This window comes from Pezoporus wallicus, unplaced genomic scaffold (assembly GCF_028554395.1).
Source record: "Pezoporus wallicus isolate ANWC-B61680 ecotype Strahan unplaced genomic scaffold, APGP_CSIRO_Pwel_v1 contig_3058, whole genome shotgun sequence".
Lineage (NCBI taxonomy): Eukaryota > Metazoa > Chordata > Aves > Psittaciformes > Psittacidae > Pezoporus > Pezoporus wallicus.
The window spans coordinates 6,709,489-6,729,961 of record NW_026641153.1 but is presented as its reverse complement, the minus strand read 5'-3'; the positions used below and the strand labels follow the sequence as shown (position 1 = coordinate 6,729,961).

The following is a 20,473-nucleotide window of genomic DNA, read 5'->3' as shown; positions in this document are numbered from 1 at the left end:
GCCTGCCCTTGAACACTGCCAGGGATGGGGCAGCCACAGCTTCTCTGGGCACCCTGGGGCAGCGCCTCAGCATCCTCACAGGAAAGAACTTCTGCCTAAGAGCTCATCTAGATCTTCCCCTTGGCAGGATCCCCAACTCCTTCTCCTCAGGCTGCTCCATCCAGTCTCCCCCAGCCTGTGTTTGAGCTAGGGATTGCCCCAGCCGATGTGCAGGACCTTGCCGTTGGCCTTGTTGAGCTCTATGAGGTTCACACAGTCCCACCTCTCCAGCCTGTCCAGCTCACTCTGGATCCCATCCCTTCCCTCCAATGTGTCAACTGCACCACACAGCTTGTGACAAACTTGCTGAGGGTGCTCAGTAACGCTCATCCCAATCAGCTGGAGGTGGCAGTGTCCACAGCTTTGGCCATCCTGTGTGACATGGGAGGTGGATGTGCTCTGGGGATGGCTGAAAGACTTGGGAATTTGCCATTGTAGCGTCCCCAGAAGCCATAACAAGCCGCAGAAAATGCTTTATTAGCTCATTACCCTCCAATAGACAAAATAGAGAAATGAAACTTATGAAGTTGTGCCATTTTTTTCCTTATTAATGGCCAACACCAAGTTAATTACCACACTGGATCTGTATAAACTCTTGGAGCTGTTGTCTTCAAGCCCTTCGGCTGCAAAACCAGGTAATTTTGCCCATTTAGTTGGTGGCATTTTTGTAGCAAAGCCTCCAACACTGTGGTGCAAACAGGGCACTTTAAACCTGTTTGTTTGTCCTCATGCCCTGCTAGGACATGTTTTCCCCATGGTTTCTCAGGTTTCCATCCCATCCACTGGCACACCATGGCTCTTCCACAGCAGGTCTGTCCGCAGGTCCTGGGGCAGATATGGATGTGTTAAACTTTAACAATGTTGATTAACATTTGCAGGGTCAAGGCCTAAATAAGACTGGCAAAGAGGATGAGAAGTGGTAAATCTCCCAGCAGGAATTCACTTTGGAACTAGGATGCAAATCGGGGCAGTTCCTGTTGTGTTCCAGTGTGACTCTGGCACTTTGGAAGTTGTTTATTCATATAGGAAGGCAAATCCAGGCACGGTGACACTGAAATCTGCTTCACCCAGCGAGCAGTGTAACCAAGAGGTAGTTTTCCCCTCAGTGCTGTCTTCTGCTGCTGTTTCGGTCATCCCTTTTCCCCCTTTTCCCCCATTTATCCCCCTTTTCTCCACCACAGTGGACGGGTTCCCCTATTCTTTCTCCCAGCCCCATCTCAGCTCTACCCGTCCCTCCTGGGACCTAGACTGGATCTAGACTAGATCCCAAGCTGTCTCGATGGGTTGAGGTTCAAGAAGGCAAAGTGCCGGGTCTTGCACTTGGGCCACACCAACCCCCTGCAACCCTCCAGGCTTGGGGAATTGTGGCTGGAAACTGCTCATGGGAAAGGAGCTGGAGGTCCTGACTGATGGAGCTGAACAGGAACAGCTTGTACCCAGGCAGCCAAGAAGGCCAAGAGCATCCTGGCCTTTATCAGCAGGGCCAGGGCAGTGATTGTGCCCCTGCACTGGGCACTGGTGAGGCTGCACCTCGAATCCTGTGTTCAGCTCTGGGACCCTCACTGCAAGAGAGACGTTGAGGTGCTGGAGCAGGGCCAGAGAAGGGCAACAGAGCTGGTGCAGGGCCTGGAGCACAAGTGTGATGCCGCCGCCATTTTGGAGATAGCCGTAGCGCCCGCCCGCCGCTCGCCGCCCGCTGTCAACGCAGCCCCGGCCGCGGCGCCCGCCTCGGACGCGGCCCATGCACCCCGGGCCGCCGGCCCTCGCAGCCAGGCAGCGCCGCAGCGGCCTCGCCGCTGGGTGGAGGGCAGGCCCGGACCCCTAGCAGGTGAGACCCGCGGACGGGCCCGCTGTCAGCGCCGCCCGCCCCTCCCGCCGACACCTGCCGCCGCGCCGAGTCCGGGGCCTGCCGGGGCCGCGAGCTGCACCCCGCCGAGCGCCGCTTCCGCCTTCCTGCGCCGTGGCCGGGGCGCTGGGCCCGGCGGGCCGCGGAGGCGGTGTGCGGCCTGCTGCCCCTCCGGCCCGTGCCGCCACTGCTCCGGCCTTCTCGGCTGCAGCGACGCGGCCCGGGCCGCCGGTTGCAGCGGTCACCGGCCCGCAGTGCTGCCCCCGGGTTGGTTTGCAGTGGTTTCAGGGGGTTTTAAGCAGCCCGAGGCCGCGGCGGTGCTGGCTGCGCCGCCCTCCTGCACCCTCATCCCGGAGCACCCTGGTTGAACCGTTGCCCTCGGCCGTGCCCAAGTCCCCCCTTGTCATTTCGCACCATGGCTGGGTTAAATTGGCGCCTCTCAGAGTCATGTTTCCCATTTTATATTCCGGGGTGTTGACCTGGCGGGGCCGCCGGGATCCGGTTGCTGTGACACCCACCGAGCCCACCGTCAGGGGCTGAGGCCGGTGGGGAGAGGTGGTGGTAGCAGGGCTGGAGGTGGGGGTCAGGCCGCTGGCACCCACTGCTTTGGAGTGAGCAGGGTCTGAGCCCCAAGTGAGGGACCCCGGGGGCTTCCGTGTGCTGTCTGTGAAAGTAAATGTCACTGTGGTGGTGCTGTTAATGTCCAGACACTGGGGAAGGAGTGGAACCAGGAATGGAATGGCCCCAACACGGAATGTTGCAGAAAAGTGACAAGATGAGGTTGATGAGGGCTCCCTCCCTAATGTGAAGGCCTTGTTTGCTTTAGTTAAACAACCAAAACAACTAGGAAGTGAGACAGAGAAACTGAGGGAGCTTGGGGGGACCTGGGGTGTTTTCATCACTTGATCTCCCACTTAAACATTAATATTTTAAAACCCAAAGCTTGTTTTCATAATGTACTTTACTTCCTCCCTCAAAAACCGAAGGAGATAGTTGTGATTCCAATCCTATGCAGAGCTGCATGTTTGGAGCCAAGCATGGGATTATTTACTAGCAGGTTTTTGTTCTAAAGCACTGTTTGAAGGCTAATGGGAGAGTCACCCTTGATGATTTCTCTTATTGCTCTGACACTTGAAAGCAAACAGGCTGCCAAAATACCTCAGTGGCAAAAAAAACTCTGTTGGATGGTAGTATAGCAATTGCCATAGCAACCAGTGGTGATATCATGGTAAGCAAAGTTACATTTTGGAACGTGCCATAGGAACACATAACATTTGGACTGGTTTGAGTGATACCAATTGATGTTTGCTCAGGAGGAGGTGACTGAGGGCTGGATAAGACCAAAATGGTTTGAAATGGAAGGTTTTGGGTTTTGTGTCTTTGATATGCAGATATTTCTGGTGATTTTTGTGCTTGCTTTGTACTACGTTGCCAGTCCAGGGTCCTGGACAAGATCCTGTCTAGAAATCAAGGAAAATACATGGCATTGCAGCAGCTTTCTGGGAAGAGCTTGCTCTGTAGCAGGCTAGTGTCACACAGGTGGTGCAGAAAGCAGCACTGAGGCTTTGGGAGGTTCCTGCAAACCTCAGCCTGGGTACTGGCTGTTTGTTCTGAAAATGGCAGGGAAGAATCCTGCTTCCCAGCCTGGTGTAAGTTCATAGCTCAGAAATTGGAGACTGTCAAAATGAATAACAAGGAGAAAATTATCTTTAAGAGCTCATGTTTGGGTGGTTTATTTCCTAGGAGGAAGCATCCTGAGTCCATGGGCTTCAGTCACTTTTAGGAAGCTGCTGGCCGCTGTCAGGAGCGGTGTTGCCTGTTCTGCAGTGGGCAAGGCAGGAGCCCTCTCAGGCCCCCTTCTTCAGAGGGGTGCTGGTGGGGCTCCCCCACCTCAACTCACCATTTATTTGCTGGTTGGACTGGCTGTCAGCCAGAGGGAATTATATTCTCACTGTCCCCACATAGTGTGATCCTGAGCTAGAAGGAGGAATCCTTTAGTTATGCTTCTCCTCCTCTTTGGCAGGCGGATGGCCCCAGCATGGCTCATTGTGCTTTCCATGCTTGGTGATAGGAGCACTTCATTCATGCTCTGCCCTCAGTTTTGTTGCCCGTTAGCTAGGTGGCAAAGGGAAACCAAGTGTTTTCGTCCCTGAGATGCAGGAGGACATCAGACAGGAGAAGTTCCCAGCAGGAAGGTGTGTTTGAGCAGAGCTTGGGGCAGGGGAGCAGGGTCATGAGCTTTCCTACTCTGTATCTCTGATAATGAGGTGTGCAGAAGTGCAAGTGTAAAAGCTGTGGATTATATGTTAAGGAAAATGACTTCACATACATCATCAAGCACTGTGTTTCCTTAACACAGTGGCTTGGAGTCTGAAGCGTTAGTGCCTGAAGCAATAGCTGGAACACTGTAATCAGCTTAGCCATAAAAATGGGCCAACTGGAACGCCAAGAAATAGAAGAGTATCTCATTAGGGTAAATATTTCTTTAACAATAGCAGAATGACAAGAATAACAGGGAAACTTGGGTGTAAATGGTGCAGGAGAAGCAGATGAGGTCAGTGAGTTGAGAGCAGGAGCTTGACACAACTTCTGATGACTTGATAGGGAGGAATACTTGTGGGAGGCTGTGTTTTGTTAGATGCAAATGATTGAGAAGCTGATTGAGAAGAGCAGAGTTAAGAGACTGTATTCATGAGTGATGTCAGCTCTCCATGTGAGCAGAGACAAAAAGCACAGCTCAGAGCAGCAGTCTCTTACTCCTGGCCCTATTTATAGGGTACCACAGCTCTGTTCTACATTAGGCTCTACAGGCTGGGGAATCACTTTGACTGTCCTCTCCTTCTCACCAAAAACCTACACGTCAGTGGGTTTAAAGAAGGATCAGGGCAAAAAAGTGGCCTCTGTGTGACCAGTAGTAGCAACAAAGGCACTTAAGTGTCTTCTTTGATTCAATATTATTAGAAGCAAAAGTATGTTGTCTTTTCTAGGGCGCTTGTTTCTTTAATTGCGCTTTTCTCCCTCCCTGTCTGTGGCTGTATCCCTCCCACCAGCCTCCTCCCCCTATGTCTACTCCTCTGCTCCTTGTTTTGATCTGCCAAAGTAGTCAGCAGTGCAATAACCAATATTGACATTATTATTACATGCCTGGGTTATTTTCACCTGTGTGTTAGCTCTGTTATGAGGGGACACTCGGGCAGATAAATCTTAGTTATCTGGAGAAGCAAAGCTTTTGTAGCCAAGGTTAAAAATCTCAGCCTGAAAAGCTCAGGTTTTGGTGGAATTTGAATGCCACACACATCACATAGATGGTGTTTGCATCAAGTCAGTTTGACATCCCTGCCTGAATTAACAGTGACATTCTCTTTCTCTGCTTATTAATGCCATTTAGGCCTCGATAAAGCTGAGACACTGTGAGTAGTGATAATGCTAAACGGAGCGATGCCTAAAGTCCAGCTCAGGTAGTCATCTTTGGCAGGGTCACTTCAAACCCAACTCTGTTTGGCACTGAACTTTGGAAGGGGGGTGTCAGCAAAACAGGGAGAATGTCATGTCAGAAGGAGGAAGTTGAAATCATTACCCTGAGCATGGAAGTGCTGCAGCTGCTGCTCGTGTGCCTCTTGGTTTCTCTGTGTCTACCTGTGGTGCTGGTCTGTGCAGCAGTCCCCAGTGCTCTGGGTCAGCATGTGGCACCCTGCAGTGGTGCCTCTGGATGTCCCAGCATTGCAAGTACCCAGTTCCTTCAGTGCCATGTGCTTCAGGACAATCTTATCTGGACAGGAGGGGAAACAGAAGGCATGAGAAAACAACATTATGGTTCAGTGGCAAAGTTCACCAAGTGATTTGAGATGGGCAGAGCTAAGAGCTGTGTCCCTGCCTGGGCACACCAGGAAACTTTGACCACCTTTTGTTTCAGGAGGTGGCGCAGAAGGTGAGCTGCAGGGTTGGCAGAGAAAGCTCCAAACATATACATTCCTTGATTGAGAGTTTGTGCTCAGCTGGCCCTGCTCTCCTTCCCTGTGTGCCCAGTCTGCACTTTGCTCCTGTGGGAGTGCTGTGGCCTGCGGTGACACTCACAACTGTGAAGTCACTGTGATTCTGATTTAGTTTAGCAGAATTAGGAGCAGTAGCAGCAGAGCAGAGGCTGCACAGCCTACTGGGAGAGACAGATAAATGCAGAGCCTGCAGGAGTAGAGATGGTCATTCTTGCTGTAACCTACAAGGAAGGAAGAAGGAAATAGAGTACAAGATAGTTCAGTTTCAGTTTTGTCTTTGATTTTTCTATGGTAGACTTAATTTTGTTGGCTGAGAAAGTGCATGATGGATGTAGTTTGATATTTTGTAACCAGCAACTTGGATTCTCTGCTGTGTAGCGATTCCTTCCTTTCTTTTCATTCCCTATCATCTTACAAAACCTACAGATTGTTTCAGCTCCTTACTTTGATGTGCAGAGGGGTGGGATGAAAGAAGTTGTGTTTCTATAGCTGTTGACTTCATTTTCTTCCTTCAGAGGATCCTCTGCTCTGCCTTTTGATATCATTCTTTTGTGTTAAGATGGTGAAATGGATTTATCCTTTCTATAAGAAGGATAACTGAGACTATAAACTAACAGGCTGAAATGTGTATTTCCTTTCCCTGAGCCCACGGACTGAGGGTGCAGCTCCACAGTGGGTGAGAGTCCAGGTTGCCATGTGTTGGCGTTGGCACAGGACCCCAGAGAGCCCTGCATGCAGGAGGCGTTTTCAGCTGGATCAGCTCCCTCAACCAGCTCGATGTGTAGTTGCATAAACTGTGCTGACACAAGGGAGGACCCAGGGAGGAGAGGAGGAGTAGGAGCCCATCTCTCACCCTCTGCATTTAAATAGGGTGTGGTGTCATTTAGTTCATCAGAGTTTGCTTTGGTGCAGCATGTTCCTGGTCTGTCCCTCGGTGTTAGTGCTGGTCCTGTCCTTACAGGGAGCCAGGCTGTCACCAGGCTTCCTCCCTTCCCTGCCCTTTTCCTACTGGTTAATTTTACTGAACATTTGCCGGACAGTTTAAATACGAAGGGCTTGGGAATGGTGGGGCTGCAGCAGTGCTGATGTTGACAAAAAACCCCTGATTCCGTGTTGGATTAACTCAAACTAAGCCTAGTAAATAGAATATCCAGGTCATCATCCAAGCCCCAGGACTTCAGCTCCTGAGCCAGAGTACCTGATTAATGCTCAACAGATGCTCAATCAGCACTATTTCACAATTAGAATACACAAATGACGGATTTCAACTGGGTTCTGTTGCATGTTAGCCTTTTCTAATATAGAAGATTGCTTTTGCTATTGCTCAGTTGGTTTTCATGCTTCTCCATTCTCCCAGCCCTTTATATATTATTTGTTAACATTACACTGTCCGTGGTATAGTCTAAATTCACATTTTTGATTTCTTCTATGACTTTCTAAGCCTTTCCCCCCTCCCCCAACATTGTGTTTCAGATTCTGCCTTTGCTTTCAAGGGGCTGGAGACCTCTGACCGAAGTTCACACATCTGTGATGTAAATGCCTACTTCTGAGGTAACATTTAGGATTCCTTTTTAGTCAATGGAGAGACACAGATGCTTATTTCCTTTTGATGAACAAGTCTAAAATAGAGCTGAGTTTTGCTGTAGAAGTGCTTGTTTCCCTGCTCCTGCAAAGGGAGTGTGGGTGACTAATTCACATTAGTCATCCATAGTATAAATATCTACACGTTCAGTGAGACAGATCCTATTGCAGAAGGCCCAACTTGCTGGGCAGAGGTTCTGAAGGGGACCTCCTCATCTCATCTCATCTCAGTGAGGTGCCTTCTCACATTTGACGGACCAAGGTGAAAGAGCCATTGGGTATGTTTTGGAATTTGTTGTGCCCTTGCTCTGCTTGATGAATCTTCTTCCTCTTTCATAGCTGACTGCTAAGTTTGACGCTGAAGGCAGTGCCTATAAATAATTCAGAATCATGTAGTTATCTTCACTATAAAATCCTTCTCTGTGAGGGTGCTGAGGCACTGGCACAGGTTGCCCAGAGAAGCTGTGGCTGCCTCATCCCTGGCAATGTTCAAGGCCAGGCTGGACGAGGCTTGGAGCAACCTGCTCTAGTGGAAGGTGTCCCTGCCTGTGGCAGGGGATTGGAACTGAGTGAGCTTTGACGTTCCTTCCCACCCAAACCATTTCCTGATTTAAGACCAATGCAATAAAACAAGTGTAAGTTTTTGTCACACACATGACCAGCACAATTGATTATCTGGATTCTGGGTTGTCCGTCTACTAGCCAGATATGTTGTGGTTATCTGCCTCTTTTTGGGTCATAAGGAGTAAGCTCTGTGGGTGTGCCAGACAAGATTTCTCTGTGTTTCTTCAGCACTTGGCATGAGAAGGACCCTCTGAAAGCTGAAACAAACTTACCTCTGCTTTAGTATATATAAATACTGATTATTTTTCTTTCCCTATACTTTCCCTAAAGCCTAATTATGACCAGAGGCTGCTGCACGTGGATGAGTTTTGGGAAGGCTCAAATATGAAGTAGCAGAGGAGTTTACAAAAATAACAAGGGGTTTGAGGATGCCAAACTTGGCAGAAAGGCGTGTTATGTTTGAGGGGTGCAGTGCCAGGAATAAATGCATATTGGATTTCAGTGGTGTTACACTGTACCCGCTGCTTCCTCTTACAAAATAGGCAGCTAATTTCATTACTTCTCTTTTTTCCTGTTGCTTCTGTCAGCTTTGTTCTTAGCTCACTGGAGTCCCTCTAAAATACCTGTTACAAGTAATAGTTGTTAATACCTGTAAGTGCTTTCAGGGTGGCAGCTCTCACCCAGTGTCTGTGGTCTCCCTGGTCCCATTTTCCCCCTCCACTTTAAGTAGCAGCACTGCTGAAGAACATTGTGTCTTGCAGAAATAAACCTCACTGCTTTGACTTTGTTCTTCAGGAATGAATTGCAGTGAGTTTGTAAGTGCTGCTTTATGCAGTACCTGGAAGTAAATGTTGGAATGAAGTTCCCAAGAACTATTGTAACTAGTGGGTAGAATATCCAGGTCATTGTTGGGGTGTCAAGGCTTCAGCTCCTGCGCTCATTATAATTAAGTAGTCTTAGAGAAGCAAGTGAGAATATTCAGTGTATACTTGGGGTTTGGGTATATACTTGAGTTTGTACAAGGAACTGTGAAGTGAAACTGAATCACCTCATGTCACAGTGGACATTTGCCACATGAGGACAATATTGTTGCACAACCAGGGTTTGTTGTCAGAGCTGGTGGACTGTGCCCTGGTCATGAGTAAATTATTTTGGGAAAAGCAGAAACTTCAGCAGATCACTGACAAGTAAACAGCAGAGCTCGTGTTGGCAGAGGAGGATCTCAACAGCCCTTGATAGAAAGAAACAGCCTTCCACTGATCTATGTGCTGAAGTTCAACATGACCAAGGCCAAGGTCCTGCACATGGGTCAGGGCAGTCCCAGCACAAACACAGGCTGGGGGAGACTGGATGGAGCACCCTGAAGAGAAGGACTTGAGGTGATGGGTGAGGAGGAGCTCCCCATGACCCGACTTCACTGTGACCTTCAGCTCAGAACCACCCATGTGCTGGGCTGCACCCCCAGGGCATGAGCAGCAGCTCAGGGGGGGGATCCTGCCCCTCTGCTGTGGTCTGGGGAGACCCACCCCCTGCAGTCCTGATCCAGCTCTGGGGCAACAGCACAGGAGCAATGTGGAGCTGCTGGAGTAAGGCCGGAGGAGATGCAGCTATGCTCTGGAGCCAGGCTGAGAGAGCTGGGCTGGTTCAGCCTGGAGAAGAGAAGACTCCTCAAAGGGAGACCTTAGAGCAGCTCCAGTGCCTAAAGGGGCTACAGGAAACCTGGAGAGGGGCTTTGGACAAGGGCCTGTAGGGACAGGACAAGGGGAATGGCTTTAATCTGCCAGAGGGGAGTCTGAGATGAACTCTTAGGCAGTTCTTCCCTGTGAAGGTGCTGAGGCGCTGGCACAGGGTGCCCAGAGAAGCTGTGCCTGCCCTTGGCAGGGGTTGGAACTGGAGGAGCTTTAAGGTTCCTTCCCACCCAAACCGTTTCCTGATTTAAGGCCAATGCAATAAAACAAGTGTAAGTTTTTGTCACACAAAACTTAGCAGTGTTCAGGGCCAGGTTGGATGCAGGGGCTTGGAGCAAGCTGCTCTAGTGGAAGGTGTCCCTGCCTGTGGCAGGGGTTGGAACTGGAGGGGCTTTAAGATCACTTTCAACCCAAACCAGTCTGCAATTGCATTGGGTGATTCCAGGTTGTAATACATGAATTCTTACTTGTTGGAAGGAAATCACTACAATTTATGTATATTGGCTGCTTTAAATTCCTAATGGGTTGGGAAGAGATAGGGGAAGACCAGGCAGTGCTGGTGGAACATCAGTGAAAATTCATCTCAGTGGGTGAAGTAATAAGCCAAAATAACATTGGAAGTACAGTCATTGGAATGGATGCTGTGTCTGAAAATGGCAAAGTATTACGTGTGTTGGTGTTGAGATGGTTTTGAGGTATGTGATTAAAGAAAATAGCAGAGCAGATAAAAACCACACTGGGTAATCTCCTGTGTTTAAAAATGGAAAGGGGAGGTCTGAGGATGTGTGTGGAATTCCCAATGTATTTCTTGCTCACAGTTTTTGGGGGGTGTGTAACTTGTCAAGCTTGATGTCAGGGATATAGATTAGGCCATGAATTACTGTGTTTTACGCGTTAAATAAGAGGGCAAAATGCTGTTTAGGAGTAGTGGTGAGCACCAGCTTAACGTGCTGTGAAATACATTGGTGGGACTGAGGGAATCACAGAATAGTATCATGGAGTGGTTTGTGTCAGAAGGGACCTAGCTCTTGCAGTTCCACCCCCTGCCATGGACAGGGGCACCTTCTACTAGGGCAGGTTGCTCCAAGCCCTGTGTCCAACCCGGCCTTGAACACTGCCAGGGATGGGGCAGCCACAGCTTCTCTTGGCACCCTGTGCCAACGCCTCAGCACCCTCACAGGGAAGAGCTTCTGCTAAGAGCTCATCTCAGTCTCCCCTCTGGCAGGTTAAAGCCATTCCCCGTTGTCCTGTCCCCTTGTTCAGAGTCCCTCTCTAGGTTTCTTGTTGGCCCTTTCACGCACTGGAAGGTCTTCCAAGGTCTCCCTGGAGCCTTCTCTTCTCCTGGCTGAACAACATGCATCAAGTGGAGTTTAGGCTCCTGAGGCTGTGCTGGTACCATGGTGCAGGGGGGGCTGTGGATGAGCTCTGGAGCTGGCAGGAGCCCCAGTCCTTCACCTCCTGCTCAGGCCGTCACTGATGTTCCTGCTCTGCTTTCGAAACCTGAGCTAGTACCTCTGTACAGGGGCACATGTAAATGCACCAGCTTGCTAAGTAGGTGGGAGCATCACTTAATACAGTGCTTTACTTTGTTTTCGAGATACAGAAGCAACAAGAGCATTATTTGAAATGTCATTGTGGCATTTTCTAGATGAGGAAAAGCCACATCTTGCCTCCAGGATTTGATGAAAGCAGAAGGAACTCTCGTCTTTTCAAAGGATCAGTTGTCTTTTGTAGTCTTTGGAGCTGAAGTCAGGTTTTGCATTAACAGGAAGGTATTTCACCCAAGCCATGTTGCTGGTGGGGACCATTGGGGTGCCTCATTCTCTTACAGAGGTTGCAGTGGGAGTGCTCTGGGCACTGCAGAGTTCTTGTCCCTGCAGCATTGGTGTGAATGTTCCCATTGCTTATGGGGTGCTTGGCTTGAAACTGAAGCTCTGGCTTGGGAATTATTATTTAAATTGACTTGGAGTGTTGTATTCAAATGAATACCTTATGGTGTCTCCTTGGAATGGAGTAGTGAGTTGCAAGAACAAGCCAGCTTGAATACAAGGTTTTAGGGCAGAGACAATTGCTAAAATGATACTCAACTGCTGTTGCTATCAGAATTTGTATTCTGTGAGGTACTTGTAGAGAGCAGGAGTACTTCCTGTGCATGGTCTTTTGTGCGTGATTGATGTTAATTTATTTTGTTCATAGACTGGTTTGGGTTGGAAGGGACTTTAAAGCTCCTCCAGCTCCAGCCCCTGCCACAGGCAGGGACACCTTCCACTAGGGCAGGTTGCTCCAAGCCCTATGTCCAACCTGGCCTTGAACACTGCCAGGGATGGGGCAGCCACAGCTTCTCTGGGCACCCTGTGCCAGCACCTCAGCACCCTCACAGGGAAGAGCTTCTGCCTAAGAGCTCACCTCAGTCTCCCCTCTGACAGGTTAAAGCCACTCCCCTTGTGCTGTCCCTACAGGTGCTTGGCCAAAGCCCTTCTCCACAAGGTGCTTTGTGATGAATGAAGTGTAGCCCCTAAATACAGTTTAGATGATGGTGTGCAGGAAGAACAGGCTGGTGGTCTACCATCATACATAAAACTTTTATCTTCTGAAGTGTCCTAATACTTATTTTAACTGCAGAACTACTTAAACCCCATGTGGACTGTGTCTATATGATGTCCTGAAAGATTAAGGAAATTAAAATGAGTGTTGTTTAATATCCTGTTCCAAGGCACTGGTTTGTTATGGGTTTAGACAGTGATCTTGTGCCTCCTTCGCATGTAGCTGGGTTCGTGGAGCAGTGCAATGTCAGGATATTCTGGTTACAAACTGCAGCCTGCAAAGGGCTGAGCTGCTTTAATGTAGGTAGAGGCATAAACTCATTTGTGAAGCTTTGAACTGCGTAAAGCACCAGGAAGGGAGGGCAAGCAGTTGTTTTTTTTTGAGTATCTCATGGTATTGATAAAATAGGTGTATCTGAAACTACAGCTCTTGATCTTCAGCTGAAGTGCAACAGGAAGTCTTAGGTTGCAAATCTGCTGAGCAGAATGATGTCTCTTTGCTAATATTGCCTTATTCTGGGTGTGCAGCAAAGAATAAAGTATCCAGAGTCCATAGATGGATGTGGTAAATGACTTTGAGCAACTGGGTTTGTTGCCAATACTGCTTGTGTGCCCCAGTAAATACCAGCATCTACTTCTGAGATAACAGTTTAATACTAATGATTTCTGGAGGGTTTAACTAAGATGAGGCAGAAAAAATGTAATCTGTTGCTTAAACAACATGTAATAAACAGCCCAAGTGGCTTCAAAGTCTTGTTTACTGCTGTGAGCAGTGCAAGTGAAGGAGGAGTGGAGTGTCTGAGCAGTCCTGCAAGAGATGTAAAACAGCACTTAACAACCCCCCCCGCCCAGGACTTGGTTTTGCTTGTTTAATAGTGGTTGTATGTTAGCTCCTTAATAGCTGAATCAAGTTGGAAGCCTTGCGTTGAAAGATTACTCTGCAAAGCGAAGCACAGAGATCCCTGGGCTTCCTGCTGATGGCGCCTTCCAGTGGGGAGCAACTCCATACCTGGAATGTAGGGAAGAGAAATTTAATAGTGAGGAATTTGACTCTTAATGTTGTTAAATAACCTGTATTTCACTCAGTCACTGGTAATGAATCTGGAGATAACTACACCTTCGTAGATAAGGTGGAGCTGGTAGGTTGGGGAAGCTGAATTCTTTGGTGTGTGATCAGCTCCACATGCTTTTGACTGACCTAGGGGGAAAAGGACCTTTTTTCCTGGAGTCATGAATGGTTTGGGTTGGAAGGGGCCTTAAAGCTTACCGAGTTCCAACCCCCCACCACTGGTGGGGACACCTTCCACTAGAGCAGGTTGCTTTAAACCCCGTCCAACCTGGCCTTGAACACTGCCAGGTCTGGGACAATTTTGTGCCATTCCCAGTGTTTGGTGTATTTTCATGGCTGGGTTTTCCCTGCATTTTTTGAAGTTTCCTCAATGCCTGGGTGTGTTGAATTTAATTAAAAAAGGAACATTTACATGAAGAAGCTGTGCAAATTCTGTCCTTAGCATGGGGTAGGGCATCAATTAGAGGGCTGTGTAACGAGATACTGAATGGGGTTAAAGCTGATCATCAAAACAAAGTACTTCTTGATATCATCTCTTTATTAGGGAACTTCAGAAGCAGGGAATAATTAGAAGGAGCTCTTAATTCTGTGTGCATATTTGTACAACAGACAGCCCTTCATAACTTACTTGCCTGCAGCAGTTTGGTATTAAAAGAAGAAAACCCAGCACAACCCCTTGCTGTGCTGGGGAACCAGACTCGTGTAACTCTTGTGATTCACTGCTTGTGTCCAAGGAATTGTAGGTCATAGAATCATGGAACGGTTTGGATTGGAAGGGACCTTAATCCAGCTCTGTACACTCGGTCACAGTTACGCTTCCCAGCATGGGAGAGACCTGTGCCTCATACAACAGTGCCACAATCCACCCCACGGGCAGCCCACAGCTCCAGCCAGCTCCCAGCTCCTGCTCCATCTTCTGCTTCTTCACCGCCTCTGCAGCTCCTTCTCCAGAGCCTCCTCTTTGCACCTCTCTGGCACAGCTTCTCCTGCCACATTGTTCAGGGTTTTCCTGTGACACTCTCCCTGTCCCCCATCACCAGAAAACAGCAGGGGACAACCTCTGTCCCAAAGCCACCCTTCAGAAACGGTGTGCAACCCCACAGGGCACCAGTGCTGTGAAGACCCCCATGTTGCTCCATGGCCACAGCAAACATGGGGAGGAAGGTGGAAAGACTTAAAAGGGGATTCTGTTCATCTTCAAATTACATATATATGTTTATATATATATTCAGTTTGTATAACTGAAGATGTGTTTCAGCTCCCCAAGAGCTTTCTTGGCCCAAGCTGTTGGTTGGAAAGCACTGAGATAAACTTGTGATTCTCAGGTAAAACTTAACCAAAATAGTGTTTCACCAGTTCACCAAAAACCTCCTTTATTTCTCCTGAGCCAGTGACATGAGTGGCTTCATTTTCTTTAACATCTAACTGACAAATAGAAGAGACGGGCTGTGTTGGACAGGGCTTGGAGCAACCTGCTCTAGTGGAAGGTGTCTCTGCCCATGGCAGGGGGCTGGAACTGGAGGAGTTTTAAAGTCCCTTCCAACCAAAACCAATTCTATGAATCTGAAAATGCCATGAATAAAGTTTATGTTGTTAGTTGGTACCATGGGGTAAAAATTCCACCTGGGAGATGTGACACTCCTCCTTGTTCAGGAGGTATTCACCTGCATTAGCAGGGTGATAACTCTCCTTTCCATTTTGAAGTAGCTGAGCTTGGGGGGCAGGAGCAGATGCCTGCACTGGAGCTCTGGGTTGTGGGCACTGGCGGAGGCTGGTTCCCCTCCCGAAGACCTTGACAAGCCATGCTGCCATCCAGACAGAGCTTCATGGCCTTCTGCTCTGCAAGGGGACTGCAGGCAAAGCACTCTTGAGTTTTTGTTCTCTTTTTCCCCAGAGATGCATCCTTCACCTGCTTAAAACAGAAGCTTCTGATTGTTCACTCTGAGATATGAGACTTTGAAGGGGTGGAAGGAACAGAAAGTAATAGATTTATCATTATTTTTAGTGCTTTTTTTTTTGTTTTGTTACTGAGGCTGAAACATGATGTAAGACATACACCATGTAAGTTTTCACAGGGTTTAAGTATTTAAAGGGCTAGAGGAACGTGTCCCTGCCTGTGACAAGGGGCTGGGACTTGATGAACTTTAAGGTCCCTTCCAACCCAAACCAGTCTGGGATTCTGTGATTTAAGTTATCCCAGTGCTAAGATAACAGCTAACGACAAAGCTCCTGAGTACAACAGAGACAGTGTATAATTTTGTTGCTCAGGTGTAGGAGGGAATAAAGGTTATAATTCATTTTTGCATTATATATTCTGGAGACTTTGATGTGTAGCTCTGCAGTCAGAGCTCGGCTGAAATTGTGATCATGGTTGTTTGCTGCTCAGTGGATGTAGAATCATGGAATGGTTTGGGTTGGAAGGGACCTTAAGGATGCCCTGTGAGGAACTTCTGCCTAAGATCTCATCTCAGTCTCCCCTATGGCAGGTTAAAGCCATTCCCCTTGTCCTGTCCCTACAGGCCCTTGTCCAAAGCCCCTCTCCAGGTTTCCTGTAGCCCCTTTAGGCACTGGAGCTGCTCTAAGGTCTCCCTTTGAGGAGTCTTCTCTTCTCCAGGCTGAACCAGCCCAGCTCTCTCAGCCTGGCTCCAGAGCAGAGCTGCTTCAGCCCTCGCAGCATCTCTGTGGCCTCCTCTGGGCTCGCTCCAGCAGCTCCACATACTTCTTATGTTGGGATGTCTGTGCTGAAGGGAGGGGTGGACGGTTGCTGGAGCCATCATTGCCTCTGAGCATTCCAGTCTATCCTGCTTTGCCTTTTATTCAGAGGTTACAGAAAAGAATCAAACAATGAGTGCGGGAAGGTAACAGAGGGAATCGTGATGAATGAAAATATATGTATGTAAAATCCTGATGCGAAAATAGTTGTTTTATTCATGTCCTTCAACTTCTAAAGGTGTCCTGAAACTGCTGTGATGGTTCTTGCAGAGTTTTGGTAGACAGTCCTTCATAGGTGGTGTCCCTTGGCTTTATTTTATTTTATACATGTATATAAATATATATATTTATTATCACTTATTCTGTTGGCCCAGTTGAAGCTGTGGCTGCACCATCCCTGGCAGTGTTCAAGGCCAGGTTGGATGGGGCTTGGAGCAACCTGCTCATGTGGAAGGTGTCCCTGCCCATGGCAGGGGGTTGGAGGTGGATGAGCTTTAAGGTCGCTTCCAACCCAAACCAGTCTGGGGTTCTATGATATGAATCTGTGATTTTCACTAAACTGTTTTGAGTGAGGATGGGCTCATTGCATGATCTTAACTTGGGAGCAGAGAAGGCTGGTTTGGACTCATTCAGGCTGCTTCATTGAGGACAATTGCACATTTTATCTTAGTTCCTTAACTTACTGCAGCTATTGCTTGTAAACCTGTGTTCTTATACTTAAGGGCTATTTGAGCTTGCTTTGTGAACTGCTGTTTATTGCAGAGGCTATAACCCAAACCTTGGTTCTATTTTTCTCCAGGCTTTGTGCTTAATCTTTCACTGTGGCATTAAGCTACAGTTTTAGTGTGGCACTAAGGTTGGAACAGAGTTCCCTAAATGTTTGATCTTGGGAGGTGAAGGCTCTGTGTACCTGTAGAAGACAGATTTGTATCCTGCTATTTCATTCTTATGCTTTGGATTTATTGTTTGCAGGAGACTCTACTTAAACAATGCCTTTCTTATGAAAGCACATGGAGCACGTCAGTGCTCCATAACGTCTGGTTTTGTTGCTGTTGGGTTGATTTGACACCTTTTTGCTTGGGGAGGGACTGATGTAAAGACTTGGCTTTCAAAGAGTGTCTGCAGGTGGGTTTCTAAAGACAAAACCATTCTTTCAGGCAGGAGAGGCTCCTCTGTGATAAGGTTGAATTTCTTTCACCATCAGACGTAGTTTGACTACCCAAGGCGGACACAACACCCCTTTGAATTTGGAACAATGTGTATTAATGCAGTCAGAGTCCTTCCAAATTACAGCTTAGGTGGGCAGGAGAGAAGTAGAACATTGGTGAAGAGGCGTTTGCACTTCCTGCCTTTACCTCTGTATTTTTTACTGTGCCTTCTTGTGGCTCCTTGGACAGCTACTTCACAGGAGGAGCTGAGCTGGTAGGAGGGAGATGGGTGACTGCTGAAAGGAGTTTATTTCTTCTCCATGTAGGGGTGGGCTTCGGCAGCTCCAGCCCTTACAGATAGAACAGGAAATCCTCAGAACTGCTGTAGTTTGTCTGGAGAACCACAGACCTCTCGGGTGTAATTGTATAATAATATGGAAAAATTTCTCTTCTTGAGTTGTCATATATACTTACACAACAAACCTTCTCTCCAGTGGTGTTTTGGACCATTCTTCATGCCTTGAGTGAATGTGAGAGGAATCGATACAGATCTTTGATTGAATCTTGGCTATAAGATGAATTAGGAAATTGTTTAGTAGTGTTGTTTTGTCTTGGAAACCAGCACTGAGTCTGTTCCTACAGAGTCTGAAGTAGGATCCTGGAGAGGTTGAGAGTGAGCTCTGGAGATTTGAGTAGCTCGTGATTCTTTTCCCCTGACAGACCGAAATGGAGGTTTTGAGCCTTCTGGACCCAAAGGAGTGTAAGCCTGCTGTAAATCACCTTTGCTGTATTGTAATACAGCAGCAAGGCATGGGCAGCAACCATGGCCTGATTACTGTTACTGACAGTGATGGGTGATGTAGCTGGAAGGTGACGGCAGGACAACGGTGGGACTGAGGTTTTGGTCATGATGAACTGCAGAGGCAACAAGTGACAACCCATAACCTCAGCCTTAGGATGGGGGATTGCAGTGGGGTTTGAAGGGAGGGCACTGGGGAGATGGATGTGCACAGCAGCAGTGTTGATGCTTCAGTAGATTGGAAGTAGTGTAATACAGAATGTGGTAATGCAGGTAGTCTGTGTCACAAACAGTTGTCTTCTGGCAGGTTACAGTAGTTAAATCCTCCAGAAAGCACAGTGGGGTGTGCAACAGCAACAGAAGAGTAGTTGAGAGCTGTTAGTGTGCAGGGCCTTAGCAGCAGGAGAGGCATCAAAAGACATTCAGAAGGTGCTAACATCTGATATGTGCTCTATGCACACAGTCGTCAAGACTTCCCTGAGTCTGACTGAGCTAAAATCCCTTCAAACACAACAGCTGGTGACTGATGGGAACTGGAGAATGAGTTCAAAGAGACTGTGGGTGCCTGGAGTGCATTTTCAGTTGTTTTGAACAGATTCACTAACAGTTCTTTCCTTGTTTCCATTCTTCAGTATATGATACTGTTCTGGCCACCTCCAGTGCAGTTGTGAAGTGCTTGCATCTTCAAAAGCTTGATTCTTCGGAGAAACATAGGCTCATAGAATGGTTTGTGTTGGAAGGGACCTTAAAGTTCCTCCAGTTCCAACCCCTGCCATGGTCAGGGATGCTTTCCACTAGAGGAGGTTGCTCCAAGTCCCAGGAAGCCACAGCTTATTGTGCAGCCTGCTGTGTCAGGGCCTCACAACCCTCACAGGGAAGAACTTCCTAATGTCTGTTCTCTGGCTTCTAAATAGAATGTGCTTCCAGTAGGAGAACATGGTTTGAAATCCTGCTGGAAGCAAGTGGGAAAGAGCCTTGAAGGTGGCTACAGATGCTCAGGGGAAAATGTCCACTATCTGCACAGACTGTTCAGGAAACCCTGGGGAGTACACAGCAAAGCTTCACCTTCCTCTTGCCAATGTACTGCTGGCTTGGGGTGGGCTGCAGACAAAATGGAACCTCCCCCATGATCCCTGTTCCTCCCATCTTCTCCCCTATAACCTGAAATAGCCATTTGGATAATATGGAGATGTTCTTTAGGAAAGGAGATGTTCTGGTCACTGGACAGTTCTTCAGAGCCGTTACATGGTGTGGTTGTGATGTTTTTGCTGTGATCTTTTTGCAATGAGGAAGGTATGTTTTATTTTTCATTTAAGTGATAATAAAAGAATGGGATGAAGCACAAGTAAGACCAAACATCTCTTTAGCTGGTGGATTTACGTACTGATGACTCCTGGCAAGTCAGGCTCGTGTGGAAGACTGCCCAGGAGATCTGCTGCCTTTCTGTTGGTGCAAAACATGTTAGTTGGAGCTCGCCAGACACATTTCTTCTGGCTGCTTTGCCCTTAATGGGTACCAAACAACCCGCAGAGCTCCTTTTATTTCCCCTCCCAGCTTCCCATGGACCCGAGGTCGAGGAGTGTGCTACTTGTCAGCACCGGGCTGCCAAAGCCTTGGAGCGCGCTTGGAACCAGGCGCCTTTCCCATTGACTCTGTAGAGTTGTTTCTCTGGGAGTACACAAAGAAATGTTCTGGGAGCTCTTGTTATGCAAGTTGGGTTTCAGAGCATGCAAATAGTCGTGGCTGCAATTGGGAAGCTCCTTCCTCAAAAAGCCATTAAGTTGGTGTGAAGTGGTTGTGCTCCTCAGGAGCCTGCTCAGGGCTTCACTCATGGCAGGAGCAGCCTTGCTCTTGCCAGGTGTGCAGATGAAGTAGCTTACAAGTAAGACTCTAACTTACAAGTAACACTTCTGGAAAGAGTGTGATTTGTTTTCTTTATTTATTTTCTACTGTTTGCAGCATGATTCTGTGCATATTCTTTATGGAACTTCTGCAACTTTGGGCCGATGCATGTACCTCACATGGGATCATCAGTTCAAATGGCATCCTGAAATGCTTATATCGAAAGAAATAAAACATTCTTGCATCTTTCTGTTCAAGACTTAAAAACCAAGCAAGAATAGGGATGATGTTCTAGAAGTGTAAATAGCAAGGCATGTTTTTTACTCTGGCTTTTGACTTTCATAGAATCCCATCCTGGTTTGGGTTGGAAGGGACCTTAAAACTCCTCCAGTCCCAACCCCCTGCCACGGGCAGGAACACCTTCCACTAGTGCAGGTTGCTCAGAGCTGCCCCAGCCCTTGCAGCATCTCTGTGGCCTCCTCTGGCCTCACTCCAACAGCTCCACATCCCTCCTGTGCTGTTGCTCCAGAGCTGGATCAGGACTGCAGGGGGGGTCTCCCCAGAGTTCAGCAGAGGGGCAGGATTCCCTCCTTGAGCTGCTGCTCACGCTCTGCATGTGCAGCCCAGCACACAAGGGGGTTCTGGTCTCA

The 20,473-nt window shown here is 48.1% G+C and overlaps 1 protein-coding gene across 4 annotated transcripts in view; it reads left to right on the top strand.

Annotated features, from left to right (window-relative positions):
* The first annotated feature begins 1,716 nt into the window (after window positions 1-1,716).
* The window catches only part of PPP6R2 (protein phosphatase 6 regulatory subunit 2), a 90,190-nt gene continuing 71,433 nt past the window's right edge, over window positions 1,717-20,473 (top strand). For 2 of the 4 annotated variants that reach the window (XR_008973926.1, XM_057422442.1), the window contains exons 1-2: window positions 1,717-1,867; window positions 7,351-7,428. The gene's annotated coding sequence lies outside the window, so the exon portion shown is untranslated. The remainder of the gene's footprint in view (window positions 1,868-7,350; window positions 7,429-20,473) is intronic. The other 2 variants (XM_057422441.1, XM_057422440.1) reach the window with 1 other exon arrangement.